General features: G+C 51.3%; 1 long non-coding RNA gene across 1 annotated transcript; it reads left to right on the top strand.

The window, feature by feature from the left end:
• The first annotated feature begins 4,663 nt into the window (after positions 1-4,663).
• On the top strand, positions 4,664-22,946 carry LOC144929494 (uncharacterized). Its single transcript, XR_013634746.1, has 4 exons — positions 4,664-10,581; positions 12,025-12,221; positions 17,337-17,676; positions 21,424-22,946. It is a non-coding gene; the product is annotated as an uncharacterized LOC144929494 (long non-coding RNA).
• The last annotated feature ends 279 nt before the right edge of the window (positions 22,947-23,225 follow it).

Below are 23,225 nucleotides of genomic sequence, written 5' to 3'. Positions count from 1 at the left end.
TGGGTGTTGGCAACACAGTTACAAATAACAGTTTAACTTCGCCAGACTTCTCCAGGGAACGTAACATATTCTCAGCCCAGAGCCCGCCTTCATTAACCTGTAAGACACCAGCTCATCCCCAAGGGACACACTGACCCCTGTTGTAATTCCCTGATCTCAGCAGTGTCACCCTGGGAATAATGTGCTCCTAGGTCACTGGCAGAGCACGCTGTGATGGGCAAGAGGGAGGGTTTCTCGCCCCTTGGAGGTGGGACCAATTGGGATGACAACAGCCCTTCTCCCTCACAGGGATGTTCCACTCCTCTGCTAGTCTGTGCTCCCCTCCTGCCTCACTCCCCAGTCTTGCTTCCCCACCCATATTGCCTTCAGACTGGGAACCAGCAGGGGCAGGGGAGCCCAGCAGGGGCAGGGGAGCCCAGCCTGGGCATAGCAAACAAGCAACATCAGCCAGAAGGAGGCAGGTCTGGAGGACAGGGACCATCAGACCACCTGGATGACAGGGAGCTGGTCCTGGGAGATGAGAGGGGTCCTATGATGCTGCAGGTGGGGGAATCAGGAGTAGAGAGAGAGGCAGGGTCCTACTGATGAGGAGCAGGAGGGGGAAGGAATGGGTCCTTTCTGGGGCCTTTAAGCAAAGCTTTCCTCTCTCACAAAAATACTGTTCAAGGTCCATTCCTCTCTGCAATGGTGCATCGGAGTGTCCATCTGTGTTGGCCCATAATGTGCCCCCCCCCCCCCAGCTTACATGGAACAAAGACATTGTGTTCCTGCCTGCAGACGCTGCCTGGGAGCTGAGCATCAGGTGGGCTCTTTATGGGTCCTACATGATCCCGGGTAATGCACTTGGGACTTACTTAACAATTCTACTGATGATGATTGAACAGCAGTAGAAAGCAGCTCTCTCTCAGAGCTGTGTCATGGTGGTAGTAAACATATACTCTTGTATTAAGGCCTGGATCACGGCACGAATGGGTGTACATATAGGAACTGACCTAGACTGTAAGCCCCTTGGGGCAGGGACTGATCTCTTTGCTCTGTGTTTGTACAGCACCTTGCATAGTGAAGTCCTGCTCAATGGCTGGGACTCCACACCTTTCGGACAATATTCAAACCACTTAGACATCGGGGAGGGGACTGATGTCACCTTGGTGGGAAATCTCCAGGGACATCCCAAATTACGTTTGCTTTGTGGTGGCAGGAGTGAGCTGTCAGGATGGGATTTCCACAGGGGATGCACCAGCTGGACTGGGTGTGGGCTACATACGCAGGAAACACTCTTGCTGCCCTGCTGGGATCCAGAGCTGCCCGCTGTCAGGGTGAGACTGAAGAGACGTTGCTGATCATGGTTTATTTGTCATTTCAGGCACCGGTCATGTACAATTACATCGCCATTTATTTCTCCACAGAGGAGTGGGAGGAGCTAATGGAATGGCAGAAGGAGCTGTACAAGGACGTGAAGAAGAACAACCACGAGGCTTTGCTCTCGCTGGGTAATGACTATTGTTTTCTCGTTTATTAAGCGCTGTAGGCATTTTAATTTTAAATTTGCTTTAACTTAGGATTGTGCTTATGTTTTCTGATGGTTTTGCATGTACAGTTCCCAGAACATTTGGGAAAGAATGCCAGCTCCACTCCCCCTGCCCCAGACTGCATTAGTGAAAACCGGGCTTTGCTTCTTCCTGATGGAGAAAGAGGCCTGCAAATAACCTGAGGTGTTTTTTCTTTACTTCTTTTTTGTTTTGAAGTGGCAGGCTGATTGTCATTATTCCCCCTCAACCCCAAGTACCCCCTTGTGGGTGGGCGTAGTAACACAAGGATTGCCACCTCAGTTTTCCCTCTCAGGCCCCTTAAGGACTCACCACAGCATCTCCTGGGTTTGGGCTACATACCCCTACATACATTACCCCTGCCCAGGGCTGGTTTATTATGCTGACAGTGCAAACAATCCTCAAAAGGCCCAAGACACAGACCATTTATCTCACACACAGGGCATATAGTTCATAAAAGTTCTGAAACGCAGTCAAATGACACACCTCAGCTTTCCTTTGGAGACCACTTGTTCCATTAAACAGCCACCCTAGCCCTCCTGGCTGGAGTCCTTCCCAAGTTTCTTCCTGGTTCCCAAGCCTCTGGCTGGAAAAGGTCAGCAACCTAATCCTTTGGCTGGTCTCCTAGCCCTTTTCCCTGGGACTTCCTCCAGAGACCTCCTGCCTGATCACCATAGTCTTCCTCTCATTTATTAGTCCCAGATGTCACCTCCCCTCTTAATGAGGTCACCTTGTGCTGGTATAGGGGGGCTGATGCCACTTCACTTAAAGGGGCCAGCCACGCTGTGACAATTTTCATAGAATAACAGAGTTGGAAGGGACCTCTGGAGGCCATCTAGTCCAACCCCCTGCCCAGAGCAGGACCAATCCCAACTAAATCATCCCAGCCAGGGCTTTGTCAAGCCTGACCTTAAAAACTTCTAAGAAAGGGGATTCCACCACCTCCCTAGATAACGCATTCAGTGTTTCACCACCCTCCTACTGAAAAAGTTTTTCCTAATATCCAATCTAAACCTCCCCCACTGCAACTTGAGACCATTACTCCTTGTCCTGTCATCTGCTATCACTGAGAATAATCTAGATCCATCCTCTTTGGATCCACCTTTCAGGTAGTTAAAAGCAGCTATCAAATCCCCCCTCATTCTTCTCTTCCGCAGACTAAACAATCCCAGTTCCCTCAGCCTCTCCTCATAACTCATGTGTTCCAGTCCCCTAATCATTTTTGTTGCCCTTCGCTGGACTCTCTCCAATTTATCCACATCCTTCTTGTAGTGTGGGGCCCAAAACTGGACACAGTACTCCAGATGAGGCCTCACCAATGTCGAATAGAGGGGAACGATCACGTCCCTCGATCTGCTGGCAATGCCCCTACTTATACACCCCAAAATGCCATTGGCCTTCTTGGCAACAAGGGCACACTGTTGACTCATATCCAGCTTCTCGTCCACTGTCACCCCTAGGTCCTTCTCTGCAGAACTGCTGCCTAGCCATTCGGACCCTAGTCTGTAGCTGTGCATTGGATTCTTCCGTCCTAAGTGCAGGACTCTGCACTTGTCCTTGTTGAACCTCATCAGATTTCTTTTGGCCCAATCCTCCAATTTGTCTAGATCCCTCTGTATCCTATCCCTACCCTCCAGCGTATCTACCACTCCTCCCAGTTTAGTGTCATCCGCAGACTTGCTGAGGGTGCAATCCACAGCATCCTTCAGATCATTAATGAAGCTATTGAACAAAACCGGCCCCAGGACCGACCCTAGGGGCACTCCGCTAGATACCGGCTGCCAACTAGACATGGAGCCATTGATCACTACCCGTTGAGCCCGACAATCTAGCCAACTTTCTACCCACCTTGTAGTGCATCCATCCAGCCCATACTTCTTTAACTTGCTGACAAGAATACTGTGGGAGACGGTGTCAAAAGCTTTGCTAAAGTCGAGGAATAACACGTCCACTGCTTTCCCTTCATCCACAGAACCAGTTATCATAGAAGGCAATTAGATTAGTCAGGCATGACTTTCCCTTGGTGAATCCATGCTGACTGTTTCTGATCACTTTCCTCTCATGTAAGTGCTTCAAAATTGATTCCTTGAGGACATGCTCCATGATTTTTCCAGGGACTGAGGTGAGGCTGACTGGCCTGTAGTTCCCAGGATCCTCCTTCTTCCCTTTTTTAAAGATGGACACTACATTAGCCTTTTTCCAATCTTCCGGGACTTCCCCCGATCGCCATGAGTTTTCAAAGATAACAGCCAATGGCTCTGCAATCACATCCGCCAACTCCTTTAGCACTCTCGGATGCAACTCGTCCGGCCCCATGGACTTGTGCACGTCCAGCTTTTCTAAATAGTCCCAAACCACTTCTTTCTCCACAAAGGGCTGGTCACCTCCTCCCCATGCTGTGCTGCCCAGCGCAGCAGTCTGGGAGCTGACCTTGTTCGTGAAGACAGAGGCAAAAAAAGCATTGAGTACTTTAGCTTTTTCCACATCCTCTGGCACTAGGTTGCCTCCCTCATTTAGTAAGGGGCCCACACTTTCCTTGGCTTTCTTCTTATTGCCAACATACCTGAACAAACCCTTCTTGTTACTCTTAACATCCCTCGCTAGCTGCAACTCCAGGTGTGATTTAGCCTTCCTGATTCCATTCCTACATGCCCGAGCAATATTTATATACTCATCCCTGGTCATTTGTCCAATCTTCCACTTCTTGTAAGCCTCTTTTTTTGTTTAAGATCAGCAAGGATTTCACTGTTAAGCCAAGCTGGTCACCTGCCATATTTACTATTCTTTCTACATGTTGGGATGGTTTGTCCCTGTAACCTCAATAATGATTCTTTAAAATACAGCCAGCTCTCCTGGACTCCTTTCCCCCTCATGTTATTCTCCCAGGGGATCTTGCCCATCAGTTCCCTGAGGGAGTCAAAGTCTGCTTTTCTGAAGTCCAGGGTCCGTATTCTGCTGCTTTCCTTTCTTCCTTGTGTCAGGATCCTGAACTCGACCATCTCATGGTCACTGCCTCCCAGGTTCCCATCCACTTTTGCTTCCCCTAATTTTGATTATAATGACAGGTTTCAGAGTAACAGCCGTGTTAGTCTGTATTCGCAAAAAGAAAAGGAGTATTTGTGGCACCTTAGAGACTAACCAATTTATTTGAGCATAAGCTTTCATGAGCTACAGCTCACTTCATCGGATGTATTTGAGCTTATGCTCAAATAAATTGGTTAGTCTCTAAGGTGCCACAAGTACTCCTTTTCTTTTTGATTATAATGTTGCTTATTATTTGGCGTAACCTCTAGGAGCCCCAGTCTCAGACCAAGACCCTATTCTACAAAGCACTGTACAAACCTGTCTTCTCCTGATTTTGCCAGAAGACCTTTTTGGAGGTCTCAAATGTTGACTGTGGCTCCCGCTTCTTCAGTTAAGGTATGCTGTTGAAAACTGAACAGAGACTACCTTTCTCCCAGATGGTCATTGGAGTCAGGATTAAACAGATGTTGACAATTTGAAACAGTCTGACTAAAAATCCTCTCCCGCCTCTTAACCGCTCATCTTTGCTCTCTTGCCTCTTGTAATTTCCTTCACTCTCCAGCCATCCTCGAGTGCAGGGTAGGGGAGACATGCATTTCTAAATTCCCAAATAAAAACAGAGAACAAAAAACCTTCCATGGGAAAGAGGCGAATTATTTCATACACACAAGGCACTCTTGACCAGAAAAGCACTGCACAAGTGCGATAAACTCTCATTATTACAACTGGCTGACAGTTGAAAATTCCAAATGTTAATGACATTTTTCTCGGGATAAATGTCTCTCTCTGTAGATGGGAGGGTGTCTGTGAAAATTTTCTGCCATTATCTACCCAGCTGTTGCTGTTATTAGCACTCCCATTGACCCTTATTCTCTGGCAGCTATCGCAGATACTCTGGGGCTGGCGTCTTGGCATGTTTCCAGTCAAACATATCCTCCACCCTCCTTTTTTGTCCTTATTCTTCAAGACCAACTCACTGTTTTAGTAGTGAAATCTCTCAGCGCCTGCCCAAATAAATACTCCTTATTCGTAGAGCCCATCCGATCCGCAAACATGGTCTGTGGATGTAAGGCAGATATCCGCAGATTTGTGTTGTCGGTAGCTACCGGTGTGGTGCTCTGCTCTTGTGCGATGACGATAAAAAGTCGGCTGCGTGCGTGTTCCCTCTGTGCGCTGCCCCGGCTCTGCGCAGATCACTGACACAGCAGACCCTGAGAGAACCCCCAAAAACCACAGACTCTAGTAAGGTATGAAGGAACCCGAGCCAGGTTTATTGTCAAACGAAGCACAGTGATAGTCCCCTATAGACTCTACAGGGCATACTACAAATTTGTGCTCCCTGGCAATGGACACAGCTCAGTCAGTGGTGGGACACTCCACTGCCCCCTAGGCTGGACGGAGATGTGCGCTCCCGGGCCTACATTTATACCGTTGCAGGACAGATTACTCATCATACTTCAAACGAATCCATCCATCATGTTGTCCTTTTGACCCTCTCTTTGAGATGCACCTGCCTGTTCCTCGTTATGTCTGTGGAGTGTTCTGACGCCGTCTTGGCGCAAGTCCCTCTCATTAGCCCTTATGTGTGTGTGCACGGGCCTCTAACAACCTTTTCTTGCCAACTTCTGTGGGTGGGACCTGCCTGTGGCTCGCAGCCCAGCTTTGCTGAACACTGCCTGGAAGTACTTTGGTTCAGGCTTCAGGCGTCAGACTGGGCCTCTGATACAAGAGTTTATGTTTCAGGGCCTCCTCTTACTACAATTTGCAGGGCTCTACTAATTAGCAGACTCTCTGGCTCAGACCCCAATCCAGTGCAGCACTTAAGGACATGCCTAACTTTTACACATTGGCGCAGTCCCATCACAACGACTCGTGCTTAAAGCTAAGCACGTGCTTAAGTGCTTTGCTGGCCTGGGGCATCCATACGGCTGCAGGCTGTGCACTCACCGTTATTTTGCATATCACAGCCCGGAACACTCTGTACAGACCAGCAGGTGACGGGCCTTTATCCAATGAAACGCAAATTGAGCTTTGCAGTGCTGGGTTTTTTCCTATTGTGCAAACCTCCTATCCCCATCTCAGCTGTCAAAGGCTCCTCGTCCATGCAGTGTAGTTTGCAAGGCTGATTGTAGGGATTCTCCTCCAAGCGAGGCAATATCAGTCACAACAGGTTCTTTTCACTTCTAAGCACTGAAATGAGTTTCACACCATGTCTTAAATGACGTCCCCTTTGGAGGCTCAGTTGTAGCTCTAGGGCGCCGGCCGAAGCCAATGGAGTTAACACCAGCCGAGAACGTGGCCTGTCATTATTAGTGTGAGCTCTGGCCCATGTGTCACAGGATGGGGTTCTCTTCCCTGCCTGTAAACTCCTGGTGGAGTTATTTTGCTGAGAACATTATTTGTTGTCAATTTAGCCCTTTCTGCTAAGTCATCCCCCAACCTGCTGCGATTCCCTGCAAGTCTATTCATTATTCTTAAACGGAATCATTTGGACAACCAGTTCTCACCTATGGGCTGCCCACAAACGGTGACTCACACTGGCGGTGCGACCCCCACCCCTCAGCTCACACCTGTGACTGCAGGGCTCCATTGGACGGACATGGGGGTCATCCTTGTGACCCCCATGGGGTGGTAAGTAGCAGCCTGGCCTCTGAGCAGTAGGGATTTCCCACAGTACTGACACCAGTGCCCTCCCCCAGTCTTCAGAGAGTTTGTACAGGAGACCTGAGCTACGGCACTAGGCCCAGACAGTGAGGGAATTAAAACACAAAATCAACAAAATCAACCCAAGCTCAAATGTGGGCAAAATAGAGTCACATTTTCATACGAGCACCTAGCAGCTCTTGTTATTCCCCGAGAACGAGAGAGTGGGCTGATGGGTGAATGGGGAAGGAGAGAGGTGATGGAGTCTCTACAGGGGGAACAAAATAATAATCAGAATCCCTCGCTCTCACCTAGCACTTTTCATCAGCTGCTCTCAAAGCGCTTTACAAAGGTCAGTGTCATTACACCTAGTTTGTAACCTCCCTGGGGTTCTTTTTGTTCTGTGTTTGTACAACACCTATCACCATGGAGACCTGGGGCATGACTGGCGCCTCGGGCGCTATAATACTACAAATAATAAAAAATAATACACTTGGGGAAACTGAGTCGCAGGGTGGGGAAGTGATTTGCCCGAGGTCACCCAGCTGGCTAGTGGCCTAGCTGGGAACAGAATCCAGGATGCCTGAGTCTCTGGCCAGTGCTCTAGCCACTAAGCACAAGACAGTAGGGACGTGGTGCATTGGTTGATATGCTTAGTCAGCACCCCTGGAAAAGCTGAGCCTGTCAAAGATATAGCAGTGTCCAGGAAGTGCGGTGACAAAGCCCTACCTGAGCAGGGCCCGGTCCAGCCATTCCCCTGCGGGATTTCTCCCGAGTGAGGCAGAGGAAGGTTTGGTTTCTCAGCTGCAGCTCGGCAGTGGGGATGAATCCAGGCTGCCCGTTCCCCCTCCTCCAGGGGGCTGCTTTTCCTGGGATGGAGACAGACACAAAGGGACCAGGGAGTGACTGCAACTCCCGCTGTCCGGGAGAAAAAAGTGGCGCGCAGCGTAAGCGGGGAGATTATCCAACCCCGATCTGTACAAACACCTACAAGAGAAAATAACTCCAGGGTAGTTGCGTGGGTTTGGGTCAATATTAGAAACATTTACAGAGATGCTATATGGGAGCAACACTTAATTTTCACTGCACGCTGTCATCAGGAGCGACTGGCAGCTCACTGTTGTAATGAGAGACTTGTACATTTATTTGCAATCTTTCCACAAAGCAAAGGGAAAAAAAATTTCAAAGGAGTAAAGAAATCCACCATACAGGGCCACCGCCTTAGCTGATGTAAGTCAAGGTAGCTCCATTCACGTCAGTGACCCCATGCCGATTTACACCAGCTGAGGCTCTGACCTTTGCAAATGGTATCTAGTGTATCTGGCAGTAAATTTCCAATGCCTCTGGAAAATCTGCTGATTTCCTAACCATGCTAACCCAGCATTTAATCTTTTAAACCCAGCTCACGTTGATGCCCCCCAAAATGCTCAGGCTTTGATGAAAGTTTCATTGACAAGCTGAAAATGTCACTGCCCCCAATCCATTTTTTTTATCATTGTACTTTTCATTCACTATAATATTGTGTGAATTCTACAAGCATCAATGGACAAGTTCCATTCCGCCCCAGGTGAGGGCAGAATATATCTTATCTTACATGCATACGTCTCAGCTAGCAGCAAAACCTAACTACACAGAGACCCCAGTCATGCAGCTGGACCCCTGTGCTCCTGCAGAGCCCCACTGGGATTCACCCGTGCAGGTCCCGTTGCAAGGTCCCAGCCAGATTTGGCATTTTAGCTGTTTGTGATGCAGCATGTTTTTGTTCAAGCAAATCCGCGGGAGCATATCCCTTTCAAAGAAAGCAGATGCAGTTATACCATGCATCCTCTAGCAGAGCACAGACCACTTCACAGCTCGATGCGTTTAACGGTCTAGTTCCAGCCCCACAGAGCAGCTGGATCTGAAAGCACAAAAGGAAAAACAAATCCAGGAAACCTCTGTTAAACTGACAGCAATTCAGAGGCAAAAACCCAACAAAATGTCTCCTGGGGAGAACAGACTGTAACCCTTCATTCCCAGAACAAACGGTGCCAGTTAAAACGTTCCAAAATGAGACACCTCCCCATCCAGCAAAGCACTTCAGCGTCTGCTCAGTGAAAAGTGCTCGCTCTGTAAAAGAGAAATATTATTAATTTGAAGCATGCTGGGAGTAGCTTCCGTCCAGTCACAGTGTTGCCAACTCTCATGATTTTTGTCACGAGTCTCAGGATAATTATTTGCAAAAAGAACAGGAGGACTTGTGGCACCTTAGAGACTAACAAATTTATTTGAGCATAAGCTTTCGTGAGCATTCCTTAAAGCCCCAGCTCCTGGAGTCAGGTGGATATGTGATGATTTCAGCCTTCATTCTTCAATAAAAACTAAATTTCTACCCATCGTGACTGAGGAGAAAGCTTCCAAATGTGACCCCAGGGCACCCTAAAGACCCAAAAAAGCAGAAGACCAATAACAAGAACCCCAAATCTAGTATTTTACATAATCTCGAGATTTTAAAGCCAATCTCGTGATTTTTGAACATTTAGGATTGGCAATATGGCAGTCAATTGGCCTACTCTTGTGCTTAAAAGTAAGCAAATGCTAAAGTGTTTGGCCATAGCGGGGCCCTAGAGGGATTCTTCAACCAATCCCCCAGATGGGAACAGACTCAGACTCTAAGAAAGGTGCAGTTCAGCTCGGAGCTTTGCAGCAAGCACCCTTTGACCAGGCTAGCCCAGGACTGATGCCAGGCTTTGGAGCTTCCAATAACGGGTGCGCTACTGAGTACCTCTGGGCATAGTGGCTTGCTCAGTTTTTTTATTTCATGTAGATCTTGCCAGACATTTCTTTTTTGGTAATTATTTAAAACCCCAAGTCATTGTACAGTGGGAACCAAACCCAGAGACCCAAAGCTGTCCCAACAGGGTCACATCATCAGGGTGGCTGCCCATTCCACCAGTGGCCTCTGTATTCCCACTCCCAGCCTCCCACTCCTGCCGCTGCCCAGGGGCGGCGAGTTGTATGGGCCCATGGTGCCCGGGCTCCAGGAATATTCAGGGCCCGGGGGCCCAGCTCCACCAATGTTCGGAGCCAGGTCTCTCCCCCGGCCCTGCCAGCCGCCCCAACATGCCTTCCCCAGCCCCTGCCTGCTGCCCCAGTGCGCCTCCCCCTGGCCCTGGAGCATCCCTGCCACAAGCGGGCAGCTGCCCTGCCACTCCGCGCTGTGCTCCCTCGCCGCCACCGGCCGCTGACGGCTGCTGCACCTGCGGAGGGGAGGAGGCGCACACATGACTGGCAGCCCTCCCCTCCCCTGGCACCCACCAGGAGGCGACGCCGAGGGGCTTCTGGGAGTCGGAGTCTGGACCTCACCTGAGCAGCTGCTGGGGCTTGGGTGAGTGTCTGACCGTGTGATCAGCGCCCCGTCCCTCACCTACCCACAGTCACCACTCCTGCTCCACGCTGGGCAAGGGGCAGCCCCATCCGCCGTGAGGCTATGGTGAGGGGCAGCAGGCTGCAGCAGGGGAGGAGGCCGCATGTGATGGCAGCCCCCTCCCCCATGGCACCCACCACAGTGGAGGCGAGGGGGCTTCCTGGACCTGAGAGGGACCCGGCCCCTAGGAGCATGTGGGGTGATGGTGCCAGGTGAGTGTGCTGCCGGGGGAGAGAGGGGGCCCCTCCGCTGGAGCTCGCTGCTGCCGGGGGAGAGAGGGCTAGGGGGACTGTGGAGTCCTCCTCCCTGGTCTCAGCCCTGGGGCAGCATGCCTGCACCCCAAACTCCTCACCCCCTGCCCCACCCCAGAGCCTGCCCCCCAGCCAGATCCTGCACCCCAATGCTCTGCCCCAGCCCTGAGCCCCCTCCTGCATGGTGAGCCCATCATCCCTGGCGCACCCCACAGCCCTCATTCCCAACCCTCTGCCCTAGCCCTGAGCCCCTCCCACACTCCGAGCCCCTCCCACACTCCAGACCCCTCATCCCCAGCCAGAGGCCTTATCCCCCACCCCAACCCACTGCCTCCCTTCCCCTCCAACACCCCAAACCCCTCATCCCCAGCCCCACCCCAGAGCCTGCACCCCCAGCCAGAGCTCCCATTCCCCCACATTGTGCAAAATATAGGGAAACTGTTAAATGCTTACTGTTTCCAGTCCACCAAAAATTATACAAACCTGCCACTGCCCACCTCAGGCATGGATGTGGCTCCTGGTAACGTCAATAACACACTCCATTAACTGCAATGGTGCAAGATCTGGTCGTTCTTGCTGAGCACAGGGCTCCCCGTTGCAGTCATTAGCATGCAGTGGATTCCAAATTCCAGTTCCTGGAGCAGCCCTGGCACCAGTTTGCACTGGGGCTCAGCACAGAGACCGTCCTGGGGGATGGGCGGAGTTGGCTGATTAGCCAGTTACAGAATGGGCTCCAGAGCACGGCTCCATATAAGCATTGGCTGAAAGAGGACAGCCCCACAAACTGGGCTGTCTGGTTCCCTTAAACTGGTCTCAAGTCAGTCATAATCTGGAGCACCCCAAATGCTAAGAGAGTTTTATGGAGGAGAGTATTTCTACAGCAATAAATGAGTCAGTGAGAATTTTTCCTCCTGGAGCTCTCACTGCAAATAACTCTGCAAGTTGCAGGCAATGCTGAACTGGGACCCGAGAGTGGGGTGCTTTTTAGCTAAGCAGGGATGCTGGGGGTTGGGTGTTTTACTGGAGGCTATTGGGTTTGATCAGGTGGTTTTGTTAACACCTCAGAGGCAGCTGGAATTTCCAGGCAAGCACCTGCTTGTGTCTAATGATCAATCAAAACATTATTATTTATTTGTATTGTGGTTGTGCCCAGAGCCCTTGTCATGGACCCCCCTCCGCCAGGCACCGTACAAAGCGACAGTCCCTGCCCCACACAGCTTCCAGGATACACAGCATGACAGATGTGGGACACAAGGAACCAATGAGACAATACGAGAGGCAGAGGACACCGAAAAATTGTCAGGTTTAGGGCTTGTCTATCTGGGAAGCCGTACTAGCACAAGGCACGGAGTGAGTAAATATACTGGAGAAGCCCTGGCTGTGGGTTGCGTAGTTACGGTGGAATAAATATAAAATAACGCTGGTACGTCAGCGTAAAGTGCCCCCCGCCCACACGTCTGATCTGTAGTCGCCACCACTAGCTAGGTTTGTGAGATAGTGCAATCGGATTATAACATGTTAACTCGTCAATGTCAGAAGCAATTCCCTCAGAGGGGCTGTCAGAATCTTAGAGTTAGATGGGACCCTCAGGGACCCCAGAGAAAGGGCCTAAGTCCGCTCTGATTTGTGCTGGTGACCAGCCAGCAAGTGTGAAAAATCAGGACACGTTTTTTTTTGTGTAGGGGGGGTATAGTTGCCCCTAATATCAGGCCATCTGTTTTATGTCAGTGTAACACAATGGACTTCAGTGCCAGTTGCTGCTGCATTACACTGGCCTCAACTGTGGAGACTTGAGCGTAGGGCTGAGACTTATAGGTGGGGCTCTACCAAATTCATGGCCATGAAAAACGCTTCATGGACCATGAAGTCTGGTCTTCTGTGGGCTTTTACCCTATACTATACAGATTTCACAGGGGAAACCAGTGTTTCTCAAATTGGGGATTTTGACCCAAAAGGGAGTTGCGTGGGGGACACAAGGTTATTTTAGGGGGGGGTTGCAGTATTGCCACTCTTACTTCTGCGCTGCCTTCAGATCTGGGCATCTAGAGAGTGGTGGCTGTTGTCCAGGTGCCCACCTCTGAAGGCAATGCCCTGCCAGCAGCAGCGCAGAAGGAAGGGTGGCAATCCCGTACCGTGCCATCCTTCCTTCTGCCCTGCTGCTGGTGGCATTGCTGCCTTCGGAGCCGGGCTCCCAGCCAGCAGCTGCTGCTCTCCGGTGGCCCAGCTCTGAAGGCAGCAGCGCAGAAGTAAGGGAAGAAGTACTGCAACCCCCCCCAATAATCTTGTGACCCCCCCAACTCCTTTATGGGCCAGGCCCCCTAAAATTACAACACTGTGAAATTTCAGATTTAAATAGCTGAAATCGTGAAATTTACTATTTTTAAATTCCTATGACCAAGAGATTGACCAAAATGGACCGTAAATTTGGTAGGGCCCTAACTATAGGTGACCACTCTTGGGATGAACTTGGAAACTCTGACGGCAGATTTTGTAGAATCAGAGAATCTCAGGACTGGGAGCCCCTGAGAGGTCACCTGCACATAGTGTCCCTTTCCAGGGGCATCCCGGATGATGGACTATAAAATGAAAAGTTTTAAACATTCTTTAAAATGTAATGATGGAGGAAAGTTACAATTCCCGAGCCCCAGCAATAATGTGCAGAAATTAGCTCCAAGGAACTATGGGATTTCTTGGGAATTTTCCTCCCCTTTCGAAAGCTGCCCCCCACCCCTCCACTGGTGGCATTTTAAAATGTCTGCTCACCACAGTCCGCTTTTTGTGCAGAGGGGCAGCGTCTGGCCTGTGACAGAGATCCTGAAACACGCACACACGCACCACCTGTACTGGGGCAAACTTTGATACGGGCATGAAAGGGTTATTTGGGCACGAAAGGGTTATAGCCTGCTTTCCATGGCGTTAACCTTTGCGCTGGGGCTGGCCATCCGTGAAACAGAGACAGGCTGCAGGTAAAGGAGGCTGCGGGTTTTTCTCCTCTTTCCAGCCTTAGCCTCTGGAGGGGCTGCAAACAGCTTGCCTGGCAACTGTACAGCTTTGGTTCGGGGGTGGAGGGGCCTCTACATCCGGGCTGTGCAAACGGAGGAAATATCTGCTGTGTGCTGAGAGCTTTGCCGAAGAGGCCCCGCTCCAGGGGCAGAGAGTTTCCATGCAGCATTGTGCAGGCTACGCAGAGCAGAGCTCCTCCATTTTGTTTTCCCACGGAAGGCTGGCTCCTGCCCCTGCTCTTCCCCCTCTGATCTCTGGGGAGGAGGGCCAGTAAAATGGAACGCAGACAAATGGAGTTTAGGGAACGAAGCGTCCCTGTAGCTGCTTTGTTCCTGATGGGGCCGGGACCTGCAGAGAGCGTGAGCGGGGCTCTAATTCCAGGGGGGCTAAAGAGTTCAATCAGCACAGCAGCCACAAGACACTGCAGTTAAAAGCAACCCCTAAAGAAACTAAAACGGAGCGTATACGGCAGGGTATAGGTTCATAGAGTCCAAGGCCAGAAGGGACCATTGTGATCATCGAAGTCTGACCCCCCGGCTAGCCAGAGAACTGCCCCAAAGCAATTCCGAGAGCAGAACTGCCCCAAAGCAATTCTGAGAGCAGAGCTTTTCGAAGAACATCCTACGCCCCTAGGCTCCTCCGTCTATGCCAGCAATGGCTCCAGCTGCAAGGCCTGACTTTCTCCGGGGAGGGCCCCAACTAAGCCCCTGCCAGCTGCCGTCCTGCTGCAGCCAGCGGCGTATTAACGCCTAGGCCGACAAGGCCTAGGCCTAGGGTGGCAAATTTGCAGGGGTGGCAAATTTATAATAGCAGCCAGAGGCTGCTTCCCCCGGTGCCGGGTCGCGCCCTCTGCCCCTGGCCCCGCCCGAACTCCACCCCTTCCCCGCCCCCATTCCCCGCCGCCTCCCTGCCCCTATTGGTCCCCTTCCCCAAATCCCCGCCCCAGCCCCGCCTCCTCTCCTGAGCGCACCGCGTTTCCCCCGCTGCCCCCCTCCTTCGGGAAGCTGTTTCGCGCACAAGCCCTGGCAGGGAGCAGGGGGAAGCAGGACCCGGCGGCGCGCTCAGGGGAGGAGGTGGAGTCGGAGCGAAGGTGAGCTGGGGTCGGGGGGCGGCAATTATTTCTGGGCCTAGGGGTGGCAAAATCATTAATCCGCCACTGGCTGCAGCGGGCTTGTTTGTGAAGTTGGGAATGTAGGTTTTGTCCACAAGGGGGCAAATCTTAGGGGAGGAGCAGTCTCTATGCCAGGAGTGGGCAAACTTTTTGGCCCAAGGGCCGCATCGGGGTTGTGAAACGGCATGGAGGGCTGAGTAGGGAAGGCTGTGTCTCCGCAAACAGCCAGGACCCCACCCCCTGACTGCCCCCCTCAAAACCTCCGACCCATCCAACTGCCCCTGCTCCTTTCCCCTCATGGCCCCCTCCCGGGACCCCCCACCCCTAACCGCCCCCTCTGGCAGGGCCAGCTCCAGGCACCAGCTTTGCAAGCAGGTGCTGGGGGCGGCATTCAGAATGGGGTGGCTGGCCGTGTCCCGCGGCGGCCATTCGGCGGCAGCCCTGCTGCTCTTCCTGCCGTGGCAGCTTTTGGGCAGCAGCCCCGCTGCTCTTCCGGGCACGGCGGCAATTCGGCGGCGACTGGTTGGGACGGCAAAATTGGTAGAGCTGCCCCTGCCCCCCGGGATCCCCCACCCCCTATCCAACCCTCCCTGTCCCCTGACTGCCCTGACCCTGACCCACACACCCTCCCCCTGACAAGCCCCCTGGGACCCCCCGACCCATCCAACCTCCCCACACTTCCCCTGACTGCCCCCTCCTGGGACCCCTGTCCCTAACTTCCCCCCCAGGACCCCACTCCCTAGCCAGCCCCCCCTGCTCCCTGTCCCCCTCCTCCTGGGACTCCCCCAGCCCCCCCGGGATCCCACCTCCTATCCAACCCCCCCTGCTCCCTGTCTCCTGACTGCCCCACCCTGAACCTCCACCCCATCCAACCGCCCCTGTCCCCTGACTGTCCCCCAGGACCTCCTGCCCCTTATCCAACCCCCCCTTCCCTCTTACGATGCCGCTCAGAGCGGCAGGACAGGCTTATTGGAAAGCCTGGGAGGTGGGCAAGCACAAGCTGCTGCCAGCGTGGCTGTGGGGGAAGGGAGACAGTCGGGGAGGGGCCGGGGGCGAGCCTCCCTGGCCAGGAACTCAGGGGCCGAGCAGGACGGTTCTGCGGGCCGGATGTGGCCTGCAGGCCGTAGTTTGCCCATCTCTGCTCTATGCTCTCTGGCCAGTACAGTGCACGTAGATAGCAGTGATCATAAAGCACTCCCCTTGGCCTGTGCAGTTAGGGTGACCAGACAGCATGTATGAACAATCAGGATGGGGGCAGGGGGTAATAAGTGCCTAAGACAAAGCCCCAAATATGGGGACTGTCCCTATAAATTCAGGACATCTGATCACCCTAGGTGCAGTGTGCAGTGAACATGTGGACAGTGCCCCCCTCCCCTCAGTTGGTGCAGTGAGCACAGAGATTGCTCCCTCTCCACCTGGGGCACCGGGTTAACATAAGACTGGCCCTACTGGGTCAGACCAAAGGTCCACCCAGCCCAGTATCCTGCCTACCGACAGTGGCCAATGCCAGATGCTCCAGAGGGAGTGAACCTAACAGGTAATGATCTAGTGATCTCTCTCCTGCCATCCATCTCCACCCTCTGACAGACAGAGGCTAGGGACACCATTCCTTACCCATCCTGGCTAATAGCCATTAATGAACTTAACCTCCATGAATTTATCCAGTTCTCTTTTAAACCCTGTTATAGTCCTAGCCTTCACAACCTCCTTAGGCAAGGAGTTCCACAGGTTGGCTGTTGCTCTGAGTGAAGAAGAACTTCCTTTTATTTGTTTTAAACATGCTACCCATTAATTTCATTTGGTGGCCCCTAGTTCTTATATTATGGGAACAAGTAAATAAAGACTTTTGTTTCCATCTGGTTTAACCACTGCAGAGAAAGGAGACTTGAGAAAGGCAGGTGAGGAAAGGTGCAAAGCAGCAGAGGGTGGAGGAGCCTGGGGGACCAGAGTCCAGCAGGCGAGCTATAGGGAAGGGATGGCTGCGGAGAAGAGAAGCGGCAGGATGGACCAGAAAGCAGGGAGGGGGATACGGGCAAGACAAAGGATAAGAAGAGACGCTGCCTTGCAGAGGCTGAGAGAAAGGCCAGCAGCAGGAGGAAGTGAAATCACAAGGAGGAAACAGACCAGCTCAGGAACAGAAAAGAGAGAGAGAAAGATGGGGATTAAAAAAAGGAAGGGGAGAAAGCAAGCCCTCCCATCTAGGCTGGGGAATTGTGTTTAATTTCTTGGTGCTCCGGGAGTTAAGCAGAGGCCTCTCTAGCCGCACTATTGAGATCTGGACACAGGATTGTTACCCTGGCCTCCCGCCTCCCACACTACCCACAACCATTCTCTCTGTTACTTTTCCCCAGGAGTTTAACTACCAAATCCAGATTGGCCTGATACTGATGTACAATAAGGAAAATAGCCAGCCCTGCATGGAATTTAGCTCCTCAATCTGAATGTGCAAATCTTCCTCCTGCCGCTAAGCCTCCCCCTGGCCTCTCCTGGGACGCTCCTGCGCTGTTCAGTCCCATCTCCTTTGTGTCAATCTCCACTAGAGCAGCAGCTGCTCTGGGCAGGAGCGGCTAGAGCAGCACAAAGCCTGCGGCAGTCCCAGCAGGAGGCCTGGGTTCCCCACCAGCTGCTGAACCTGGGAGCAAACATCCACATCCCGTAGGATGGGAAGTGGCTGGCAGGGGCTCTGCTCAGGTAGGACTTTGTCCCTGAACTTGACTTTTTCCTGTGAACTGTAAGGACGCTGGAGAAGGAGGGCGATTGCCAGCTGTGTTTATGGGACTGTTCTGTTTCCTCGGCTCAGGTGATTTTAGAACCATTGCTGCACTCCACAGTGGAGTTGTGCAAACCAGTCCAATTCTAGTTCATCCAGAGTTGGGGGATCTCTGTGGTGGGGTTTGGGACATGTGGTTTCATGGCTTCTTCCCCAGAGCTTCACCTCGCATTGCAGGCTCAGGGAAAGCCCCATGCTCCAGAGAAAGCTTCTAACAACGTTCTGTCAGAAAACAAAAAAGGGAAGAACTGTTCCCAGGAGCGGGGAACACACACACACGGAGCAGGGCAAATGGGCAGGGGAGGAGCTGGCTAGGAAGCCAGGGAGAAACGAGCTTCCTCGGGGGACAATTTTGAACAGATGCCTTATCCGTCACAATTCAAAGAAGGATACAGCTGCGGGGGGCAGTGCATTCCGGACTCTGAAATGCAGGTGTGCTCGGTATAGGGTGTGCCTTCATGTCCTCTCTAGCCGTGTCAGTGTTTAGATTTTTGTGTTTCACTGGACAACACGACCCCCAGTTAGACATCACTGCAGAGAGGTGGGATGGGGGGAAGGGACTGGTGCCACCTTGATGGGGAGTCTCCACTGTGACAATGGCTGGGCTACTACTCAGCATCCACTTGGAAAATGATTTCCTTCCATCAGAGCCCTGGAGTGGCAGGTGTGAGCTGACAGGGTGGGAATCACACTCCAGGTGGACCGGCTGTGCTGTGTGTGTTACTCAGGCGAGTTACTTGCCCAGGAAATGCTCTCCCTGCCCTGCCAGGACCCAGGGCTGCTGCTGCCAGGATTTGACTGAAGCAGATGTTGCCGATCACGGTTTCTTCGCTGTTTCAGGCCCTGGTCACATTTGAAGACATCGCTGTGTATTTCTCCTCGGAGGAGTGGGAAGAGCTAGCGAACTGGCAAAAGGAGCTGTACAAGGACGTGATGAGGGATAACTATGAGGCTATGATCTCTCTGGGTAACAGTGATCGTTCACCTATTTCTAGAAGAAAAGGAGTACTAGTGGCACCTTAGAGACTAACCAATTTATTTGAGCATAAGCTTTCATGGGCTACAGCTCACTTCATCGGATGTAGCTCACGAAAGCTCATGCTCAAATAAATTGGTTAGTCTCTAAGGTGCCACAAGTCCTCCTTTTCTTTTTGAGAATACAGACTAACAGGGCTGCTACTCTGAAATATTTCTAGAAGCTGCATGAACTTTGAAGGGCCTGAGTTAGCTTCAGCTCAGATTTGCTCTCATGCCTTTGAAATGCTTAGCAGAATTACAAAATACTGTGGTGGTTTTAATCATTCTAGCTCTGTGTGTGATAATACTATAGCGCCTTCAGCTTTTACAGGGAATATGCCCTGATCCTCCACCTTAGAATCATAGAATATCAGGGTTGGAAAGGACCCCAGGAGGTCATCTAGTCCAACCCCCTGCTCAAAGCAGGACCCATCCCCAACTAAATCATCCCAGCCAGGGGGCTTTGTTAAGCCTGACCTTAAAAACTTCTAACGAAGGAGATTCCACCACCTCCCTAGGTAATGCATTCCCGTGTTTCACCACCCTCCTCGTGAAAAAGTTTTTCCTAATATCCAACCTAAACCTCCCCCTCTGCAACTTGAGACCATTACTCCTTGTTCTGTCATCTGCTACACTGATGCTACTCCAGATGTGGCCTCACCAATGTCGAATAGAGGGGAACGATCACGTCCCTCGATCTGCTGGCAATGCCCCTACTTATACATCCCAAAATGCCATTGGCCTTCTTGGCAACAAGGGCACACTGTTGACTCAGATCCAGCTTCTCGTCCACTGTCACCCCTAGGTCCTTTTCTGCACAACTGCTGCCTAGCCATTCGGTCCCTAGTCTGTAGCAGTGCATGGGATTCTTCCGTCCTAAGTGCACGACTCTGCACTTGTCCTCCTGGACTCTGCACCTTCACTTGAGTTATTTGATAAATTTCCCTTCTTGAGATCCTGGGGATAACGTCTGGGCCCCCGAACACGTCCAGACAGGGCATCAGATTTTCCCACAGTGCTCCTGCCCAGGAGCACGGTACCAGCACCACTGTGTGCGTCACAGAGCACTGGCAAGGCAGCGCTAACAGGAAGATCCTTCCCCTTTTGGGAACAGAGAGATCTAGAACATCAGCACTCCAGCACCCGTTCCCTGGATATCACAGTCAGCGCATAATCATCGTTCTCCCCCCGCAGACTGCGCTGCTGGCAAACCGGACATCATACCCCAGATGGAGCGAGGAGAGGAGCCGCGTGTCAGTGCTCACCGGGACTCCAGGGACAGATGAACATCCACAAGCGAGTCGGAAGCTCCCTGGGGCAGGGGGAGTGGACATATTCACCACCACAGCGCCCCCTGTCATCAGGGCCTCTCATTACAAGGCTCTTCACCGCTAGAGCCTTGCGAAGGCCATCTGCCTTTGCGCACAGTCAGCCCTCCAGGAAAGGAACATCTATTTCAGAGCCCTTTCAGCTACAGAACATCCATCCAACAACCCAGGTGCCTCGGCAAATCAGCCCGTCCTCTGGGCTCTGTCTTCAGTCCCCTTTCTGGGGCCACTTTGCAGTCTTTGCCCGGCTCCAGTACAGAGCCTTTCTGAGGTATTTGTTCTCCTGCAGTCTCTGGCTCAGGCCCCTTCACAAGAGTCCATTTTGGGTCCCCTTCTTCCCCGCCCCCACCCCGCCCCTGACTGAAGGTCTCAGCTGTGTATTAAGTTATCACCTGACACCTCTTAGTCCCACCCCGTCTGGCTGTGAAGCAACCATTTAATTATGACACAGGTGTAGTAGCTGCAACTAACTGGCTTTTAACCCGTTCTAGCCCATGATGGGGTTTCACCCCGTCACAGGAAGGGACCATCTTTGTTATGTGCTTCTACAGCTCCTTGCCTCATAGTCCATGACCGGGGCTCCTGCCTACAAATAAATAAATAGTATAATGTATCCAGAATGACCCCCCACTCCAATGTACATCTACAGTTCCATGCGGGAGGTTGGTAGCTAGCAGATTTCATATTTTCTTGGCAGACATCAATCATCTCTTTCCACTCTCCCTGCCCCTCTGCATTTTGTCCAGCTAGTTTGTGAGCATCCGGCTGTTGCAATTGAATTGGTATCTTCATCTCTCTTCTCTGGAGGGCTCACAAATACTTTGCCCCAGACAGAGAACTTCCCTGGTGGTGGCTTGATTCACAAGGGTCTCTCCTACTTTGCTATCCTGCATGGACCACTTTGTGGTAGTGTCTTTCATGGACCCATTTAACCTCCCAATCTCCCAGCTCTCCACTCTTTGGTTCTCAAATTACGACGTTCTACAGACCACAGTTTGCGAATGACTGAGCTGAAGGTAGAAATGGCTCCTGGGGCATTTTTTACATACTCATCCATCCTCCCCAAGTGAAGGTCTCAGAATATCTTCTTGGGGAAGTGGAAATTACTGTAAAGACTTATTCTGAATGAATTGCCTTAAGGGGCACAGTTTCTGAGCTCCTCCTGCTCTGTCCCAGACACACTGATGTTTCAGACTTCGGCCTTGACTTACTGCAGTTCCTTGTTGTTCACATAAAGTTGATTTTTCAAGCTATTGCTCTGTTCGTTGGGACACAACGGGTCAGATTTTCAGAAGGTTTAAACACGGTTTTGTGTCTACACAGATCCATCATCTGCTGACACAGCTCTGAATACTGCCTTCACATCCTCACCAGCTGGGCCCTCTCCTGCATCCCTGTCGTCTGATCCCTCCTCCCACAACGTGGACCTCTCTCCATCCCCTGTGCATTCCACCAGCCTGTGGATTTGGGAGGCACACCTAGGACACACAGACCAGGGAGACAACAGCATGGGCATTGCTGAATGCATAGAGAGGCGTGGCAGTAGGTCTTCCTGTGCACTCAGTGGGGCAGTCCACAGCCAAGTGGAGAGGGAGGAGAAAGCCCTGGACAGGGCGTTTTGCTCACCTCCAGCCTCGCCTGGCCTACATCCACATTCTGAACGAATCTATGTACCTGAACATAGTTGTGTTATTCTCAGATCCTTGATTTGTGTGAGCAGATTCAGATCAAGGATCTGAGAATAACACAACTATGTTCAGAGCACAGAGAACTGAGCATCCTGCCTCTGTGCACAGTCTGGAGAAGAAATTGGGCAGCATCATCCAGGAGATGCGGACGGCAAGAATCCACCTGGGTAGCATAGCTGGCTCTCTGATGGCTTTGTCCTTAGCATTCCTGCCAGCTCCTGTGGATAGCACAGGTCCATAGGAGATAATCTCAGAGCAGCATATTCTCTTAGAAACTTCTTCTGCGTTCTCACACTCAAAGCTGTGAAACAGAGAAACAACCTCTCCCTTCTTTATTTTTTCTAAAAGCACGTGTTCTATTACATTTTTATGCATTTTTTTTAAATAAAGACATTAAATATTAGTATTTTTTCATTTAAAAAGGCCTGTTAACGTATTTATGTCTTAACACTTTATTCCTCTGTTTACTAAACTTTATTTAAAAGGCCCTAAATGTTTAAAAAGCCTATTTTCTTCTGAAAAATGTTTTTTCTAACCCTAAAATTTTTTAAATGGCTGTAAATGTGAAAAAACACACAAGCAGCCATAATGTGCCCCATGAAAAAATTAAATTAAAAAAATCCAAAGTGGCCATGATGCCAAAAGCTTACATGTTCAAAAATGAGACCTGAATAGGCCATAAACCAAAAAGGGGGCCTGGAAACCAGTCAAAATGTATATGGTGATGAAATGTATAGAGCCCTTTACTTTCATTCTCCTCTTGTGTTCCAAGATGGCAAATGTGGAATTAAGGATGCCAATCTCAGAGTGTACAACATTCTGTTTCACATTTGTGGAAAACTAAGTACAACCACCATGATGTACTCTAAAGTAACAGTTAAACTTGGCAGTAGTCTTTATATTATTTACTCCTGGGGGAAATCTGTGCTACTGTGCATGTGCATAATTAATTAATGAGCCATGCATATTTTCAATTTTTTGCACAGAAAGCTTCTGCTGAAATGTTAGTGTACTTCTGCCTTTTGCCTGTCAGAGGGTGTTGTGGCCATAGAACACAGTAGCAGCTCCTGGCTAGCTAGGGAAGAGAACGCACCTGGCTTCTTCATAGCACCTGTCAGACCAGGTCAGGAGACAGGGGCTATGGGGAAACAGACAGCATGGGGTGGGTGGGGGGAGGGTCAGACAGGGGCTCATAAGGGCTAGGGGGGAGGACAGACTGGGGCAGAGGCTGAATGTCGTGCCCCTTCCCTGGTGCCACCCCTTTCAATATATGGTCATGTTCTGTTCTGGCGGGGTCTTGGGTCGATAAGACCACCTGTTTTGTACCTGATGGGAGCGGTAAGGAGAGGGCTTACTTGTGGCCATGGTCACTTTCTTGCAGACTCCATATCTCTTCCTTGCACCTTCCCCTCTGTTCCAGCTGCTTGGTTACCATTA

This window comes from Lepidochelys kempii, chromosome 15, assembly GCF_965140285.1.
Source record: "Lepidochelys kempii isolate rLepKem1 chromosome 15, rLepKem1.hap1, whole genome shotgun sequence".
NCBI lineage: Eukaryota > Metazoa > Chordata > Testudines > Cheloniidae > Lepidochelys > Lepidochelys kempii.
Note: the sequence above shows the minus strand (reverse complement) of the source record. Positions and strands in the feature narration are given on the sequence as shown.